At 41.4% G+C, this 13,357-nt stretch overlaps 1 protein-coding gene across 10 annotated transcripts in view; it reads right to left on the reverse strand.

Moving 5' to 3' along the window:
• Positions 1–13,357, reverse strand: part of PARD3 (par-3 family cell polarity regulator) — a 648,875-nt gene that overhangs the window by 134,666 nt on the left and 500,852 nt on the right. The window lies entirely within an intron of this gene.

The raw sequence follows: 13,357 nt of genomic DNA on the forward strand, positions 1-13,357 counted from the left end.
ATGACCCCACTGAATTACTTTTACACTGCACCCATTTTAGAACATTATGCCCATGAGCATTATGTAAAAATACAATCAACAATACTAAAATGCTCTTCACTAAACCTATGGTGAAAAGAACAAACATCACTCACATCTATACTCCTTCCCAAAGATCACCAAGGAGAAATTCATATTTTGATTTTTTCTTATACTCACTAATGAATTTTATGCAAAATGTTGTCCAGGATGTCAGAAAAGGTTTGTCATGGCTCACACTTCTATGGAAAACAATGGAACAATGAATATCTATTGTACATATAGATGTAGAAGGGATGATCACTGCTGAGAAGCATTAGGCAGCATTGGGATAAACCAAATCAAAAGCAGACTTTACAACTGAAAGTGGTATGGTTCTATTTTAAAGATATATGTGAACACTTAGTAGGTTATGTAACAAAACCAAGCAAAAATTCTCTCTATATTACATATAGAATTACTTTTTTTCTTTATGTAGGATGAAACACTTTTATGAAAATATTTGGCTGGTGGGGGTGGGGGTTGGTGTTTTCCAATAAAAATATTATGGTCTCTCTGGGAAATTTGGAAGGACACCAGGAGAGTGTCCTGCTGTTCAACCCTTACTCCATCTGATACTTTAATAGTTCCAGATGGCCTTTACTGGAAGATAACACTCCCTTTATTCTTTTATTATGACCTTTCAGGTCACAAATTATCTGTAGGATGCTGTTGCTATCCTTTCTTCTCAAAAGTAAGGTAGATGCTTAACATTAAATGTCAACTCTTATTAGTCCAAATTTCCAATGATGCAAAGAGAGTCAGTTATTCCAATCACCATCACCATTGGGGGGGGGGATTTGTTTAGTTTTTGCTATGCTGATATTTTTCCTCTATTCTATAGAGAAGTAATATTTTGTTAGATGCACTTTTTCCACCAGATAGCTCTTGTTAACACATGTGGCCAACTAAAAACAGACCATATGGTATATGACCATCATTTATAATATGTAAGAAGCTGTTATAAAGAAAAACGATGAAGTTTTGGTGCATGCCTTTTGATTTTTTGTTTGTTTTTGTTTTTAGTTTTCAAAGGGTTTATTGTGCAAGTTTCATTGTTAGACAATAATGAACATTCACAGAGGTTTTATCATTTGTCCTTTTCCATAATCATAAATAAAGTACATTGACCTTGCATAGGAAAAATATTAAATAATCTAATATACTAAATAAAGTAATAAGGTTAATTTCTTTCCTGCTGTCACTAAATTCATGTTAGCAGTCTCTCTTCAGCTTGACATCAATTAATGATTTTAATTCCAGACTCTTGTCACAGTGCTCACCACCCTTTTGTCTAATTAAAATGGATGATGCATGATGAAGGGAAAACACAAGACTTCTGTTCTTGTTGTAACATTTCTATTCATTAGTATACTTTTACAACAAAAGGCTTGCAGCTTTAATGGCATTAGAGAAAGATGAAGAGAAGTTTATTATATGTAGGAGGTATAGGCTCTCATAGCCTCAGGAAATATACAATACAGGAAACTGCCTTTATGGAATGACCAAATCCTCTGGGACAAAATACCAATGGGCTATTTTAATTACTGATATGCATATGAAGTGTTGCATTCAAAATCCGGGAAACAAAAAGAGACACTAAAAATACAGTCTTGTTTATGTTCAATATTTAAAAAAAATCTGAATTCATATAAAATATTTCCATAGGGATACTGAGTAATCTAACAAAAGAAATTTAAAAACTGCTCCAGAATGACTTTCTTAAAATATATGGCATAACACTCTTCCTGTATCTCTATAAGACAGAAGTTCACTCGTTATTCTTCCATTACTTGTAGTTTTCTATCCAAGTAGATAAAGCAGTGACAATGGTTGTCGCAGGAGGTTGTTCAATCTGCTGTAGTTAAGAGCTCCGTCAGCATTTCTAATCTAAATTTAGTTTTTTGCATGTTTATAATATGGCATTAAAATTTACTCCGGGATGAAGTTCAACATAACATCATAAGTAGCCATTTATAACATCAATTTTCAGTTACTGTGAGGTAGCTCTGGTGCACTACAGTACATAGAATTTCTGAAAAGAACATACCCTTTAGCTTAGTTATTCTCTGAATCCTTGTTTTTATGTAAGTATATTGAGTACTAACAATGTCTTCATTTTGGGAAAGTTGGGCAAGTCCCCCATAAACTTACAAAGTGAGACTGGGATTTCATAGATTCAAAGATGTAAAGGGTCTAGTTCAACCTCCTGCATAGCACAGGATTTGTTACCACATCACTTACAGCAGCAATACAGAAAATCTTATGAGCTGGCAGAGGATACTCCCCCTACCCAAATATCTACCCTCCATTTTCTTTGGCTGTGATATTAAAAACATGCACTATCCTCTATTTAGTCAAGACACACAAAAAAACAATGTTGGGAGCTCCCCCTTCTGGCTCTACAGCAGCAGTTGACAGACACTATTCCCAGAGCAGTACTGATGCCATTGGTGGTGACATTTGTACAGAGAAGTATACAAACAGAAGAATTATGTAAATTTAATCTCCTTTACAAACGAAAGGACGAAAATGTCAATGCTTCCAAAAACAAAAAAAGATAAAATTATACTATACTTATATATAGAGCGAGAGCGAGCACACATCACTCCTAATCCACACAAGTACAAAAATAATTACAGTAAAATTGAATAACATCTTTAGAACACAGAAGAAGACAAGACCCAGCCAGCCTGGTCCCCAACCTCAGTCAAGCACTTATTCCCACTACTCTCTCATCTGCCAAAGACTCTCCCCTAACATCTCATAAGTATCCAACCCTCTTTTACAGCCCTTTCTCCCTCTCCGAGTGAGTTTCTGATCACTCCCACCACAAACACTTCATATACTTCTCTTCCAAGTTCAGAACATTCTTCCTCTTCCCAATGCCTGCCCCCATCCCAGACAAATGCTCAGAATGCATCTTCTTCCCAAACAGTAGTGTTCAAAGAGTTATAGAGTTATAATTGTTTTTGCAATTATATAACTTTACAACTTCTGTTTTAAAATTGAATTTGGCAAGTGAATTGTGTGTAAAGATTGTCTAGACAGTTTGGGGTTTATGAATGGGGAAGGAATAAAATATTAAAATTTTCTAATGGCTAAAAATATAGTAACCTAGAGATATTTAGCAACTGAACTTAGTATCAAAGTGCAATAGCCAGAATGATAAAATGTTCCATTAGATCAATTATCTTTCAAGACGAGATAGATAATGGACCCAAGGCTGAATTAAGACACAGGCACTACAGGCCCATGTTTACAGGGCCATTCATATTCTGAATCATAAGATTACATCAGAATTTCAGCTTTTATTAAAAACAAGTATCTAGCTGTGATGAACATGGAAAATAACTCCGTATCATATAACTATTATAGATACCTCAGTCTATATTTCTCTCATGTCTGCTATATGGGTAAAAGGAGTTAATTTAGTTCTAAGGGTGGAGGGAGCTACTCCTCTGCAAGAAGGCAAGCTATGGGTGTATTTAACCAAACAATACAGACATCAAGAAGATGATGTTACCTACCTTGTACAGGAATGAGTTTTTCAAGAAATGTCCCCCTGTGGCTGCTCCACATCAGGATAAACATGCATGACCATGTGCTCTTAATTGGAGGGGTTTTTTTCGGCTGTCTCTTTGGGTTCACACTTGTGCCCCAGGTCACCATCATGCCCCAATAGGAGGATACATAGGGAAGGGTGAACCTGTTGCCACTCCAGTTCCTTCTCAACCACAACAGTCCAAAGAGAGAGACTCCAAGGCAGAGCAGAAAAAGGGTGGGTAGTGGGACACACATAGGTACACGCCTCTCAAAGAACTCCAGTTACTGTACAAGATAAATAATCTCTCCTCCGTCGAGTAGTGTCCCTATGGGTGCTTCACCTAAGGAGACTCCTGAGCAGTATCCCCATCATGGAGAAGGTTGCTGAGGAGGAGGATTCAGTACAGATCATGGAACAGCTTCACTGAAAGCTGTGTCAGCTCTGAAAGCAGTCACAAGGGCGCAGTGCTGGAAAAATGTGGGTACTGAGGACAAGGTGGCTGCTCTGCAGATGTATGCAATAGGTATGTTTTTTGGGCTAATGAGGTAGATTGATCCCTGGTGGAATGAACAATGACTCTCGGAGGAGGGCCAACACCTGAGGCTTTGTAACAGTTTAAGATGCAGCCAGTAACTGATTTGGATAGTGTTTGGGTGGAAATCAACTGTCTTTTCATACATTCTGCAATTGAGATTAAAAGTTTCGGTGAAATCCTGACAGGCCTGGTCACATCTATGTAAAAAGCTGGGAGCTCTTCTTATGTCCAGTGTATGAAAGCCCATTTCTTCTATGGAAGAGTGAGGCATGGGCTAGAACACCGGCACGTGAATCTCTTGGTTGATGTGAAATTCTGAGGAAACCATGGGAAAGAAGAGATAGTGAAAATGAAGCATCATCTTGCCACAGTGAAACGCTCTATATACTGGGTGCAGCCATCAAGATTCCAAGCTCTCCTATCCTCCTAGCCAAAGTGATGGCTATGAAAAATGTCGTGTCAAGGGACAAATGAAGGAGGGAACTGTTCGTCATAGGTTCCATGATCATGGAGGTTTCCTCAGTGCTCCGAGGACTAAGCTGAGGTCCCAAGGTGGAAAGAGGTTGAACAGGCCTTTCATAAACTCTGTTGTGGTTGGATGCGTGAAAACTGAAAACCCCTCAATAGGGGCTGTGTGTGAAAGGCTGAGACAGTGGCTAGGTGAACTTTAATGGAACTCAATGATAATCCTGAGGTTTTTAATTTGAACAGGTAATCGAGAACATGTGTAAGGCAAGACTCAAGAGGAGGCTTAGATCGGCATAGATTCTGCAATTAAGTTTGCCTTGTTGAAAGTCTGCTATGAAGCAGAACTGTTAATACACCTGGGGAGCAGTCTTGTTCTATACCAGAGAGCTATCTAGTAGCCAGGCCTTGAGGTGAAGTGCCACAAGATTCGGGTGAGTGATGAATCTTGACTCTTGGGTGAGAAGATTCACTGACAGGGAAAGATGGAGAGGCGGTAGCAGAGACATGTGAACTAGCTTTGTACACCTGTCTGAGTAATACTGTGCTATGATGATGGCTAGTAATCTTTCTTGTTTCAAATTGTTCAGGAACATAAGCAGTAGGGGAGTGGGAGGACAAGCATAAAGCAGTGTACAAGGCTAAGGAATAACTAGGGCATCCCCCATTGAGTTGCAGCGATTTTCTCCCCTCACTTCTTATTGGATGGAGTTGTGAAGAAATGTATTTGTGGATTGCTGCAGGTAAGACATCTCTTTTGGAAAACCTCGTTGTTCACAGCTCCTATTCATGGTTGATGCTGAAATGTCTGCTGAGAGAATCCGCCACTCTGTTCAGTAGTCCTGGTAGATATTGAAATCTGTACGCATTGTATATTTACGAGTTTTATGGCTTCTGCACATGAGTGGGATCTTTCTCTACCTTGACATTTGATATAATACACTGCTGATCTGTTGTTCAGCATTATTCTGGTCGGGTGGCCCCTGATGTGGAGGAGGAAGTGCTAGCAAGTATGATGAACTGCTCTAAGCTCTAATATGTTGATATTGAGGATAGCCTCCAGAGATGTCCATCTTCTCTGAGCTATGAGGTTTTGGGAGTGTGCGCCCCAACCTAGCAGATAAGTGTCTATGGTGATGACTCACAGGGGAGAGGGGCTGCAGGAATGGAACTCCCATATTTAGTGGGTCTTTCTACCCAATTAGAAGACGAGGCCCCTGCAAGGTATGGGCACCCATTTGCAGAGAATGTACTTGTTGAGTGAATGGACAGTTCTCAGCCAGGCTTGAAGACACTGAGAGATTAGTCTTGCTAAATGTGCAGAATACCACATGGCCCAGAAGCTGTAGGCAAGCCTGTGCTGTGGTTTGCCGTCTTTGTTGGGGGAGGGATAGCTCAGTGGTTTGAGCATTGGCCTGCTAAACCAAGGGTTGTGAGTTTAATCCTTGAGGGGGCCACTTAGGGATCTGGGGCAAAAATTGGTCCTGCTAGTGAAGGCAGGGGGCTGGACTCAATGACCTTTCAAGGTCCCTTCCAGTTCTAGGAGATTGGTATATCTATTATTATTATTATATATATCTTTGAAACAAGGTTGGACATTGTGGCAAATCTTTCGGCAAGTAGGGTCTAGCGGTGGTGGAGATGAAGTGGCCTCAGTGAAGTTTATGCATTGAATGGGTGAAAGCATAGATTTCTTGTGTGTTGAGGTAAAGGCCTACCAAGTGGAACAGAGATCAGGTTTTGTGGTTGCTGTCTATACCTCTAGAAGCAAGTGACCTTTAGGAGCTAATCACCCAGGTAGGGAAAGAATTATTCACATCTGGAGAAGCTGGGATGCAGTGACTGATAGGACATTGGTAAAGACTCTTGAGATGATGGAAAGGCCAAAGGGTAAGATGAGATATTGATAGCGGTCCCTGCCTACCACAAAACGTAGAAATGGTCAGTGTGAGGTATGGATGGCACTATGGAAATAGGCATTCTGAAGGTCGAGGTAAACAAACTAATCTTCCGGATCCAGAGAGGAAATTATCATTGCTAGGGTTACCATTCTGAGCTGTTGAGCGTGGATGGACACGTTCCAAGTTCTGAGGTCCAGAATTGGTCTCCTCCTCCAATTTCTCTTTGGGACCAAGAATTATTGAGACTAGAACACTTTCCTAAAGTCCAGTGGAATGGGGTAGATCACCAACCCTGTCACTCATTCCCCATTGTTAGCAGGGATTGTACTTCCTACCTGAGAAAGTCCTCATCAGAAAGGTCCCTGAAAAGGGGCAAGGTGTGGGTTGGAGTAGAAAGCTGAACTGGATGGAATAACCTGGAGAAATTATTCCAAGATCCCCATGTCAAAGGTGATAAGCTCCAAGGAAAATAGAAAATGGGCAAGCCAATCCCCATAATGGTCGTGAAGTGCAGGATCTAGAGTGGGAGATGGTTTGTGACTCTTGACCAGTGGGTGAAAGTGGACATTTTGAGGATGTCACTGATTGGGAGAATACCCTTTTTTAGATCTGGGTTCTTCCTGGGGGGTTCAGTTGGCCTCATGGATTGGGGTAGACTGAACAAGGTTATGGAGCTATCTGTGACCTGCTGTATTTCTTCTTTGTCACAGGTGTGTAATTCGCCAGAGATCATAGCATCACTCATGAATTCTTGAGAGAGCAAAGGGACCCATCTGTGGTGTTGCTAAACAATTCAGTCCCCTCAAAGAGAAGTCCTTAACAGTATTGTGTACCTCCCAGAAAGGTCAGAGTACTGCGGTCAGGAAGCTTGGTGCACACAGCACATAAAAAATGGTTACTCACCTTTTTGTAATTGTTGTTCTTCGAGATGTGTTGCTCATGTCCATTCCATTGTAGCTGTGCACACACCCATGTGCGTGGCCATCAGAGACTTTTGCCTTAGCGGTACCTGTAGGGCTAGCTGTGGCGCCCTCTGGAGTGCCGCGCTCATGGCACAGTATATCAGGCACAGCCAGCCCTGTGCCCTCTCGGTTCCTTCTTGCCCACAACTCCGATAGAGGGGCTGGAGGGCTGGTAATGGAATGGACATGAGCAACGCACCTCAAAGAACAACAGTTACAAAAAGGTGAGTAACTATTTTTTCTTCTTCGAGTGCTTGCTCATGTCAATTCCATTGTAGGTGATTCGCAAGCTGAATCCCAGGAGGTGGGCTTAGTCTTGGAACCAAGAGGGCATACGGCTGGTGGCACCTGATATATTGCGCCACAAGCATGGCACTTCAGAGGGTGCCACAGTGGCCCATGGGTACTGCTAAGCCAAAAGTCTCCGACAGCCGCGCATGTGGGCGCATGTACACTGACAATGGAAATCGACATGAGCAAGCAATCGAAGAACTACTGCTATAGCCATGGGGCATTTGGCTGTGTTGACTGCAACAAGTGAGGCTTGGAGAGATGCTTTGGCAACTGTCTAACCTTACGTAATGAGGACCTGAAATTGTTCCCTGTGATCCTGAGGCACGTGTACAATAAAAGATACAAATTTGGAATAATACGTGAAGTTGTACTTTGCTATCAGGATTTGTAATTGGCTTTTCTGAACTGTAGAGAGGCCAAGCAGTAGCTCTTATGAACCAGACGTTTTAGCTTTATTTGGTGGGGCTGAACGGAACCGATGTTGTCTGTTTGATTTGTTAACTGCCTCAACTACCAGCGTGTTACTTATAGGGTGAAGGAAAAAAATACTCCAAGCCTATGGGCCGGATATAGTACTTCTTGTCAACCCGCTTGCATGTAAATGGGATTTGCCACAACATGGAGGCTGAGGCTAGGTAGTGCAATCTTTCCCTGAGATGTATGATGGATGTTCAACAGGGAACACTGGAATCTGTAATGTATCTACCACACATTTCATAAGGTCTTGGAAGGCCTTGAAATCATCAGGGTAAGATGATGGAAGAGGCATGATTGCCTCATCTGGTGAGGAAGAGGTTTTGTGTGAAGTGGTGTTTCTTCCTCCTAAGCTGGTTCATGTTCCGCTTGGGATATTTCTGTTGAGCAAGACTAAAGGGTGCTGGTTGTTGCTCCTGACATGTCCTCTTATGAGGTGGGACCCTGTAGAAATGGTCACCATAGGAGGCCCAAGGGTTCCAGTATGCCCACTGAGGTGGAGCATATGAGTATGGGTGAGGCCCCATGGATGTCCCTGCCAGGGTCTCTGACGTGTTTCCTGCTAGGAGTTTCCTCCTGACAGTGAACCTCAAGAGAGTGAGGCTTGAAGGCAGAGAAGCCACATATAGATATCTCCAAGTCCTATGTGGGGTCTATCAGAGGAGTGCAAGTGGTGCAGTGGAGACTGTAATGGTACTGGAGGACAAGCCACAATTGACAATGGCATGGATGGAGGGTAAGTAGACTCCAAGAAATGAGTCGGTACCAGTGGGGAATCCTTCTAGTATCTGTCAACAATGGTGATTCAAGCTCTTCCATGAGCTGAAGATCTTCATAAGAGAGCAGCCTAGATTGTACTGGAGACTCTGGTATGGACCCTCAGGAGTCAATATATATCACAGTACTGGGGATTTTACTGAGGTTGGGTCAGTATATGACAGCAGCCTTTGCTGGGTTCTAGAGCTTCTGTCTGCTGGAATGAATTTTCCCTTCTCTTGTCCCGTTCTCAGGAGTAGGGTCTTTTCTTCTTTGGTGGTACCCTAGGGCCCCTGGAGTGTTTGCTACCAAAGAACTGGAGGCAGGTGGATGCTCCAATGTACAGGGGTGACTCAGACCCTGAACGTCTCAGAAAATAGGAGTTTAAGTCTGATCTCTCTGAATTTCTTGTACTATTAGTTCCTGAATTTGAGTAGATCTTGCATATGGAGGGAATGTGGTTTTTCCCAAGGCAACTGAAGCAGCTTGAATGCCCGTTGCTGCAGGGAAAAGTCTTGTAGCAGGTGTGACAGGGTTTGAAGCCTGGGGTCTTGGGCATAACCTATACTTAGCCATACTCAAGGCTGCAGCTTGAGGCCCAGAACAGGAAAAGGAAAAAACAGGAAGGAGAATCCTCCCCATTTCCAAAAGGCACAAACTACTATATAAGGGAAAAATAAAAAAAGAAAAGAAATACCTGTAAAATTAAGGAAAAAAAAGCAGGAGGTGTAACAAGTCACATGGCTTAGCTAATGGACACTGCAATGCACTGTCTCAAGCTGAAAACAGTTAAGAAGGAAGTAGAGAGGTACACACCCCCCCATATGCCCTTGGATTGTGGCATGAGGATGTGTAGGGTACAGATGCAGACCCACACACACATATCCTGATGTGGAGCACCCAGAGGGACACTACTTTAAGAACTGTCTAAATCCAAGCAGTCCACAACCTAGCCAAAGACTTTGGACTTGCTGGAGAATAGAAAATCCCTGGGGAAGGACAGGAAAAAGCAAAGGTGTTAGAATAAGCATTAAAAGGAAGTCTCCCTCCAGCAAGGGGAACAGACCAGAACCAGATAGCAGAAGAGGAGGGTGCAGAAGAAGTCTGGACTCTCCGGAAGACACTAAGACCCAAAAGACACTCAGGAGTGAAGTTATTTTTCCATAGATTTGTGTATCTCAAGTACTTCATCTATGAGCTAACGTGCGTGTAAAATTTAGAAGTGCCTTTGGAAAGCCTATGTGCTACTTGCTGTAATTGTCATGAAGGCCACAAAAGCATGACACAGTAATCCACAGTACACATGTGAGTGCAACTCTGGGGAGGGAGTAGGAAGGCTCTGAAGAGACTTGTCGGAGCAGTTGGGGTATAGGATCCAACTTCCCCATGGATTGGGGTCTTCCCAGACTTGGAGTCTGTCCACGAGGAATGGGACTGAAAGGCCAGATATAGAGACTTTATCTTACCCTTCAAACCCTGTGGGAGCCAAAGGTTTGGGTACAACAGTCAGATGAGCATCCACAAAGGGGAGCGCAGCCAGGGCAGTAACGCTAGCACTTTTAGTTGCCCAGAAAAGTTTGAAAACGTGACCTGAGTGTAACCAATACAGCAGTGTCTGCCTGAGTCTGCAGACAACCTGAAACCCCTGAGGTGTCAACCCCATATGTCTCTAAGGGATGTTAAATGCAAGATCAACTACTCTGAAGGGACGGCACCAACACCCCCCACCAGGGGATTCTATGCAGGGCAGGAGCAGAAGAATCTAGCAGATGCATCTCACCAATCCAAGCAGATACAGGAGGCCACCCTTCCTCTTGAGGAAGGAGAGGAAAGCTCCTGATACTCCTTAGGAAAAAGGGGGCCCATGCTACTGCCCCTGCTCAGACTTCAACAACAATGCCACCTGGGGCTGTACGCTTGTCAGAGCTCATAACCTAGGCAGTTTGGGTTGGACGGTCAGTGCTTGGAGATATTCAAAAATAACTCACTAGCCTCCCTTCTTGGAGTAAACCAGTGCCCCTAGAATGGAGATACACAGTACTGTGTTGTCAGGTGAAACGTCAACCTGAGATCTTGACAATTTACCATCAATAAGTATCCTCTGACAATTTTTATAAGAATGATGGGTGCTTATTCCAGGTTCCTGACACAGTTCTAATGGAGGTATTTGCTAAACACATCTGGTCTATGCCCCTGTACTTTCAACTGGACAATTTACATCCTGTGCTAAACTGCTTTGTTACTGCTGCTGGAACACATGCACCAGAGCTGGCTAAAATGACACTCTCTTTTTAAAAGGAATTATTGTTAGTATTAGTATTGTATTCATAAAAGTTTTTATCCATTTCAATCAGTGATAAATTGAAGTACATTAATTTGCTTATTTGTCTTCTAATCAATATGAACAAAATACTTTAAAGAGTTTAAGCAAAATACTATTGTAAGCACATTACTATTAAAATTGCAAAGTCAGAGTATAATAATTTTATAAAATTGTGGGCATGATTGATTTTTTAATGGACCATTCACTTGTTCTCTGACCCCTAAGGATTTTTTGTTCCAAGCCTCTTACACATAGTAAATTCATTAAATTCAGCCTAGTTCCCAAAAGTATTGCATCATTAAAGGTATAGAGCTTCAAACACCAAACAAAACAGAGTAAGTGAACTGTGCCACTAAAACATAATGAAAGTGAAAAAAGGAGCCATTATGAACCAGCATCATTTTACTGTCTCCCCCAGTAATTATTTCTAGACTTTTGGTTAATTTGCATGGGCAGTAATTTATTATGTATCTAATATAGTTACATTAGAAAACAGAAAAGAAGAACTGCAATCTGACTGTGACAATTCAAAAACACCATGGACTGAGTCACAATCTGGTACTTTTGGAAACTTAAGGAAGCACCCAGCACATTTTTGTTGCTATGTTATTATGATTTATTAGTAGTACAGGCCCCCACAACAAAAAAATTACATAATAATCGTACATATGACACAACAAGAATGAAACCAACAATTGGGGTGGGGATCTGAGAAGAGAGGAAAGATCTGGGTCACAATAATAAGATCATGCTGTTACCAAGTTCTGGCATGTGCACATATTGATGATTCGAGTGGATATATAAATTCTTTTGTGACACAGCAGGAGTGAGGTATTAAGGAGAGATTTCAAGGAGGTGAGAGTAGTTTGGTGCATGGGGATTGGGAAGTTGTTCCATACATAGGAGTCTATACAATTATAGATTATAGTAATCAGAGCGACTATTACAATCTGTCTTATAACATGCACATCCTATACTCTCACCAATATTATTGAGAGAGTGCGCATAACAGAAAATGTCCCTACCATGAAAAATAATTTTGTGCATCATGCAGATTCTAACATTCAGCTTTGATGATGATATAAACACATACACACACTTTGTTACATATTTCTTCCAGCTTCAAAACTTTCCTTTACAGTTTTATTTGAGAGAGCAATTACTTCAAAAGAATGTCTCAACAAAACAGGAAGACATTTAGTGCTCCTATTTTTGGTTTTATCAATAAAAGGAAAATTAAGCCAGAAGTAAAGATCAAAAGCCATGGTTCGGCCTCTATGCTAGCAGAGGGAAACTCAGAGATTTACAATTAAACTCTGTTAACAGATTAATCCCACATCTCTTTTTGGGAGCCAAACATCAAATATACAGTTCACAGATTCATATATATTAAGGACAGAAGGGATCATCATGATCAACTAGTTTAACCTCCTGCATTACACAAGTCATAAAATTTCACCCAGTGATTTCTGCATCAAACCTACAACTTCTGGTTGAGCTAGGGCATATCTTTTAGAAAAACATACAGTCTTCCACTCCATCCTTAAGTAAGTTGTTCCAATGGTTAATAACTCTCACTGTTACAAATGTGCACCTTATTTCTAGTCTGAGTTTGTCTAATTTAAGCTTAGCTTGTTATGCCTTTGTTTCCTAGATTAAACAGCCACCTACTCTCAGAAATCTCCCCATGTAGGTGCTTTCAGACTGTGAACAAGTCACTTCCTAATCTTCTCTTGGATTTAGCTCTAAATGAAGTAATAAGAGATAACAGAGCCTGGGCCCAGAATCCCTGGAGTCTGCAAGACACAGGGTGAAATTCAGATTGGAAATATTAGCTTGTTTAAAATAATGAGGAGCATATGACACAAACAATACATAGGCTTCAAATGTTAAGGGAAGGAGAACAAGGCAAAAATAGAGGTACTCACCACTTGGTTTTACAATTAACAGTTTAATGTACACATTATTCCATGACAACATAAACAGAACTGCAGTGACAAATTTATTTGCAATGATCAAATTTTAAATTCTATTTCAGAACAG

This window comes from Mauremys mutica, chromosome 2, assembly GCF_020497125.1.
Source record: "Mauremys mutica isolate MM-2020 ecotype Southern chromosome 2, ASM2049712v1, whole genome shotgun sequence".
NCBI lineage: Eukaryota > Metazoa > Chordata > Testudines > Geoemydidae > Mauremys > Mauremys mutica.